Source organism: Alligator sinensis, unplaced genomic scaffold (genome assembly GCF_000455745.1).
Source record: "Alligator sinensis unplaced genomic scaffold, ASM45574v1 scaffold1667_1, whole genome shotgun sequence".
Lineage (NCBI taxonomy): Eukaryota > Metazoa > Chordata > Crocodylia > Alligatoridae > Alligator > Alligator sinensis.
Window position 1 is genome coordinate 84,883 of NW_005842504.1, and position 6,296 is coordinate 91,178.

The following is a 6,296-nucleotide window of genomic DNA, read 5'->3' on the forward strand; positions in this document are numbered from 1 at the left end:
CTCAGCAGGCGCTGCTGCAGCGGCAAGAGGTGCGGACCTGTTGCTCAGCTCCGGCGGGGCAGGGGCCTTGGTGCAGCGGGCCTTAGGGCCCCTGACCACCGTGGTCCGTGCCCCTGGCTGGACAGAGCGGGAGGTCCCGGAGTCCTCCCTTGGCCTGGAGGGAGACTGTGGTCTACCCTCCGCCTCCCGGGGGAGAAGGGCCTGGCAGTAGGAGGCCATCTCCTGCTCGCAGTCCCTGATGGCACGCAGTCTCTGCACTGTGGCCTGGAGCTCCTCCAGCTGGTGCACCAGAGACCCCACAAGGGAGCAGACCCCACAAGGCGAGGTCGCCATGCTCCCAGGCCCCAGAGCCGGGAAAAGGGACTGGCCCCGGGACGCCCACTTGTTACAGTCACATGTTTTGGAGGCTGAGACTGAGCCAGGTCATGAAGACAACAGCATTCAGTAGCTCCTAGAAAGCACAGTGAAGAATCTTTCTCCCTTCTACCCTTTCCTGGGGCCACTGGAAAATCCCCCCAGACCACAGTGTGGACAGTATTAAGCAGAGTCCTTTGACTGTCTATCCCAGGTGTGTGCAAGTCTAATACTGAGGGCCAGTTGCAAAGTCTGCTTTCCAATGGAGAGCTGCCATCTACTCTGATCAAGTGAAAGCCCGCAGTGCATTTGCAAGCGGGAATCCAGGCTGTATATGCAGATGCATGCAATGTTTATGAATGGAGTGTGCGGTACCGTGCGGTGAGGACGGGGGGTGGGATTTGTTTTGCTCTTAAATTCTTTTTTATTTTAAATAAAGAATTATAGCAGGATACTGGAATTGTCCTGGTGGGCATATGTAGCCTGGCTGCGTTAAGTGTTTCAGATGCTTATAAATATGTGGTCCCTGCTTCATGAAACTTTTGGTATAAGAGCTGTTTTTAGTCACTAGCATCTGAATTTATTCCAGTGACTAAACCACAAGGCATCTTTCTCCTGGGCCATACACTGACATACACAATAATGAGAACATTTTAATATAATGTCTTTGATTGAGCTAATCCCACCCCCTCCCCCTTTTGAGCTTTGTTCCATGCATTCAGTGTTTTTAACATGCTCATTTAATTTCTTGAGACCCTCCCCTTTTTGCTGTCTTCCCCCTGCTTCATGACCACTGCTCTAGAAGATGCACGTGGACAAATGAGCTCCTGGTTTGGTCTCACGCCATTCCTACTTCTAGGGAGACTGAGTGCTGAGGTGCTGCCCCTGTGAGCTACTGGAAACAGGTGGAAACCGTGAGAGTCGCAAGCAAAACATTGGACCCAGCGTTGGTCGCTGTTTAATGCTTGCAATTCTGTACTTCCCAAATGATGAGAGTGGAAATGGTTTCCCACCTGCTGGCTAACGCCACCGAACTCAAAAGGAAAGACGAGGCTTGGAGGTTTTGAAGACCCGGGTAGACAAAGCCTTGGCTGGGATGATGGAGTTGGGGCTGGTCCTGCTCGGAGCAGGGGGTTGGACTGGATGTGACCTCCTGAGGTCCCTTGCACCCCTCGTTTTCTGTGATTCAGTGGAGAGCCAGCGTTTCAGTTCCCTGCCCGGTGTAGAGGAGGTGTGGTGGTAAATCACAACCAGGGTTGAGCTGTTTGCATTTCCCGTATTCGATGTCTGTGTAGGGCCCTGCCCAACCTCTGGCACTAGCTAGAGATGCCATAAGGCTGCTCTAATTCACACTCTGTTCCATATGTCCCCTGGGAAGCGGAAAAAACCTAAAATAAACTGCTGTCTTTCCACGTTACTAATCTGTTTCCTGTACTTAGGACTGAAAGCACGGTGGGTGCAGGATGCTTACGTCAGCCCCGCACCAGCTAGGGAAGCTTCCCGCAGGTTTGCTGGGGGTAGGAGGTGCAGGAGAAGGGGGACCTGTGGCAGTTTCCACCCCTTTTACAGTAGCAAAACTGATAATTGGACCTTACTAGCATAGTCTGTGATTTGTCCAGGATCGATGATGACATTTGTGACACGTCAGCAACTTTAAGGGGGCTGTTCATCTGGAAAAACAAGTGCAAAACCTCCAGAAAATTGGCTTTCAATGCATCACTTTGCACCAGAGGGAAAAAGAAATCCTGCCACTTGGGCATCTTACTCTGTCTGGCTCAGGCATCAACTTCAGGTCTGGGAGCTAAAAGAGTTATTTCATACTCTGAGATAAAATTAGATTTCTATAACCAATGACTCAATGAGAGAGGCTGGAATCCTTCTGATTTAAGCAATTTATTTAAACAAAAATTCAAATGCTTTCAGGAGGATTTTGTTGACTTTCTGACTAAGCAATTAATTGAGGAAAAAAATCAGATTTTTCCTTTTACCTAAGAACATAAAGTGGTCATTTGGGCTTATACGCATGCTCCGAAAGCTGCTGTAATTAAAACGCCCAGAGCATCTCGTGTATCCGTGTCCCTGCGCTTCAAAACGGTGGTGGGGGTGCTTTAACTCAAGCTCACCGAATGAGCTTTAATTAAAGCTCCTCCACCGCCGTTCTGAAGTATGGGGACGCTGATACACGAGACGCTGGAGCGCTGTAATTACCACGCTCCAGCAGACTTAATTGACCGAGTGTGCTCGGACGCACCTCGCTGCTCGTGTACAGGCAGCGCCGTACCTAGACTCCTGTGGCCCGGGGCAAACTCGTAGTATCGGGCTCCTGCTTTGCCAGAGATAATGATAATAATAATTGGACACCTGGGGAAAAAAATACCATTTTGGGGCTCCCTTTCTGTCTGCCCAGTTCACCCATGCCCTGTGTATAGGCGCCTAAGTCTGTGGTCACTGATGCTTGCAAGGGCATCTCCTTCAGCGTGACGGCCAGCCTGACTGCAGGGCTTAGCAAACAGCCTTTGGTGTTGCTCTGTGCATATTTGCTCACCAAAATACTAATGCAGAGAGCGCCCAGCGGGGCGTGCTGCCCCATCACCAGTGCGCCGTCAAGCACGGCGCCTGCCTGCTCCCGAGGTCCTGTCACCGAGACCCTAGAGCAGCTTCTGGATGGCGTTATGCATGAACATCGTGGCACCCCCTTAGCTGAGCAGATCAGTCGGCCGCAGCCCTGAGATAAAGGTGGTGATCCCCGTGTGACAGGTTCTAAGCTCTGTGGGTAAAATCCCTGCGCGAGTCCATGAAAATGTGATCTTAAGTGTCCCCTGCATCTTCCAAGGCTTGTTTCTGAGAAAGCAGCAGGCTCAGGATTGTGTTACTAAGCAACCCCGACTTGTAAATAACTTCTTGGTGCAAAGGCATTTGTAATAATCTGAGGAGAGAAATGGAAATCCTGTCTTTTGCAATTCCCAGGCCTGTACAAATGCTTGTGGGGTAGACCAGACTAGACTAGATTTGCTTTTACTAGACTGTGCAAAAATCCATGTAGGAAAGGAGATAGAAACGCATCATTTTAGAGCTGCTGACACGTCTTTGGATGGTTTGCAAGAAGTTCACGTTGGGTAAAAGACCGACCACCAGTTTCTTTGCATTTTTATCATTTGGTTATTAAAATCATCATGAAATCGTTCTAATCTCAAGGACCACTGTCTTGTTCTTGCCTAAGAGATCACTTTTTTTTTTTTTATAGGATCCGAGTCATAGTTTTCTGAGTTGATGGAAAAAGTCTTCTTGACGTCTCTGGATATTGGATCAGGCCTAAGAGATGTTATTACATCATAGGATTGATTAAAGTAGCCTACACTTTGGGAGGGCTTTAAATCCTCCCACTTAAGGCATGCGTCAGAGCTGGACACAGGAGTGGGCAAACCGGGCGGCTGCCCAGCCAAAAAGGGGGCTTGAAAATGGTGAAGATGATGATTATTACTATCATTGTCTCTGGTGAAGGGGGACCTGATACTAAAAGTTCGCCTGGGGCCGCCAGGAGTCTAGGTACGGTGCTGGCATGAGTCCTAGCTGACTGGATTAGGGGAAAAAAACTTCCACCAAAGCAGCTTATTCAGTAATTGCCTACTCTGGGTTTCGTCTTTATCCTGGAGTATCTGATCTGATATAGGACACAGTTGGCAATGAGAGAGGTTATTAGGAAACGTATTAAAGAAGTTATTTTCTGGCCTCTTCTGCCTGGTTGAACTCATGTTTTGATCCAGGGTATTTATTTGCAAGGAGCAGTTCACCAGCATCACGTGGCTCCAGCTATTCTGAACAGATCTGGATGTCAAAGAAGGAGCTAGGAACCGCGTCCAAACTCCTGGGAGCATATGGACCGGGAGTGGAAACACTGAGCCTGGTTCTCTTGTTTCCTTGTATTGGGTGTCCGCACTTACACTGGGGCAAAGGGAATCCCAAACTCTCTTGTTCTGCTATGCGTTTCCTTTGCACAAGGTGGAGAGCAGCCCCTTGTAAGACCAACCATTTCCACTTCGAATCCCAGCACTCCTGCTTCTCATCCCATCTGGACATAGAAATGAGCAGATTTCCTTGCTCGGATGTTTCTGGCGGTGGCCTGAATCTGAACTGAAGGAGTAAAACATCTTTGTTTTCTGAATGCGGTGGGACTTCGGGACCTTGAGCCTGATACCTCAGGACACGAAGGTCACTTTATGCAGTGCAGAGTAACATACATCTGCATTGAGGTCCTTATACCCTGCCAAAGGGTGTAAAGGGGCGTTGGTGTAAATGAGTCGGGCCCCTTGCATGTTTTTCTTTGACAGGTTCCCTTCTTGCTTTGTGGTGGTGTTAATCAGTGCACTGTCTTTAGCTGAGAACTCGGGGAAGGTTTATGTAAACTCATGTACAATTTGACCCTGGACAGTTTTTATATTGCTTTTTCAGTTGATAAGAGATGATTGATTGGGGTGTCCGTGCCATTTATCCAGGGACTGTTAACGGGTCTTTCTTCCAGAGGCTGTTCATTGTAGTTTAAAGACTATGAAAGGAACTTGATCAAGGAAAAGATCTAATACTAAGGGAGGGAGAGAATGAATTACACAATGAAAAATAGCTTCTCCTCCCCCCACCTGCTTTAAGCCTAATTATGGGTATTAATTTGCAGGGCGATGAAAAATGAGGCCTTGTAAAGCTTTACTTTCATGTGATTCTGCGATGCCCCAGGGATATTTTTTCTTCACTCTTTTATCATTACAGCTAAGATCATTTCATATTTCAGTCTAATAACTGCAGCTTAAGTCATGTGTATAATGTTCAGTAATAGCAACTTATGTAAAGCACAAGGAGCATTCACAGTGAGATGAACATATACCGCTGCACATGGCCTGCAAAAAAGCATAGCAAAACAAGCTGCTTCGGGGAAGAGACGTCATACAGTAAAATTTCCCTTCCAAGGGGGACTGAAAAGCCCTATACTATTCCTGTGGCGAGAGAAGTGGACCAAAAGGAAGGCGTATGTTTGTAATACAGGAAATCTTTCTGGGACTGCCGCACAGAAGGGCTTCTAGTCAGATGTCACGTGCTTGGAGGATTTCTACAGGACTGTTAATGACCTACTAGGTTGCTGTGAGATCATTGTGGAGCCAGGCACAGCCTCGTTGCACGCTATGTTGGCGATGGGTCTGTAGTTATTTAGTTGGTTCCTGTGCTTCCCTCTACAAAAAGGCAGATCCGGGCCGCTCACAATAACAAAGCCGTAAAAACAGATAAAATAATAAAACAATTCCCCAAAGAATGCCCAAAGCTTATCGCCACTTGGTAAAAGCCTGCTGAAATAAAATGGTTTTATGCCCATCCAACGGTTTTATGCTGCTTCCAAAAGATGGCCTGGCCTGGACTCTGGTGGGCCTCAAGGAGGAGGGAGTCCCAGAGATAAGGAGCAAGAGCTGAGAAGGGCATCCCTTGTACTGGCCAAGTCAACTTGGCCAACAGATGGGACTTGCAGGACTGACCCAAGGAGTCATGCTAGAACATAAGGGAGGAGGCAGTCCTGTAGGCATATAGGACCCAGGCCACGCAGGGCTTTAAGTCAAGCCCAGCACCTTGAATTGTGCCTAAAAAGCTGTAGGAAGTCAATGCAGACTCTCTGGCACGCTTGAGTCAAGTGCTCCTGGTGGGTGACACCCCCGTCCCATCGCTAGCATTAGCTTCTGGACGGTGCTCAAGGGCAGCTCCAAATAAAGTACATTAAAGGGCTTGCAGCAGTGTGGCCTTGAGGCTACAAAAGCAGGCATGATGGTGGCCACATCTGAATCTGGAAAGGCTGCAGCCTTCACACCAGGTGCAGTTGGCGAAAGACGATTGTGGTCGGCTTTCGTTACGGTTTCCTCGCAGGTCCTGTAATGCACATCGAGCAGGGAAGAGCCCCGCTGGGAGAA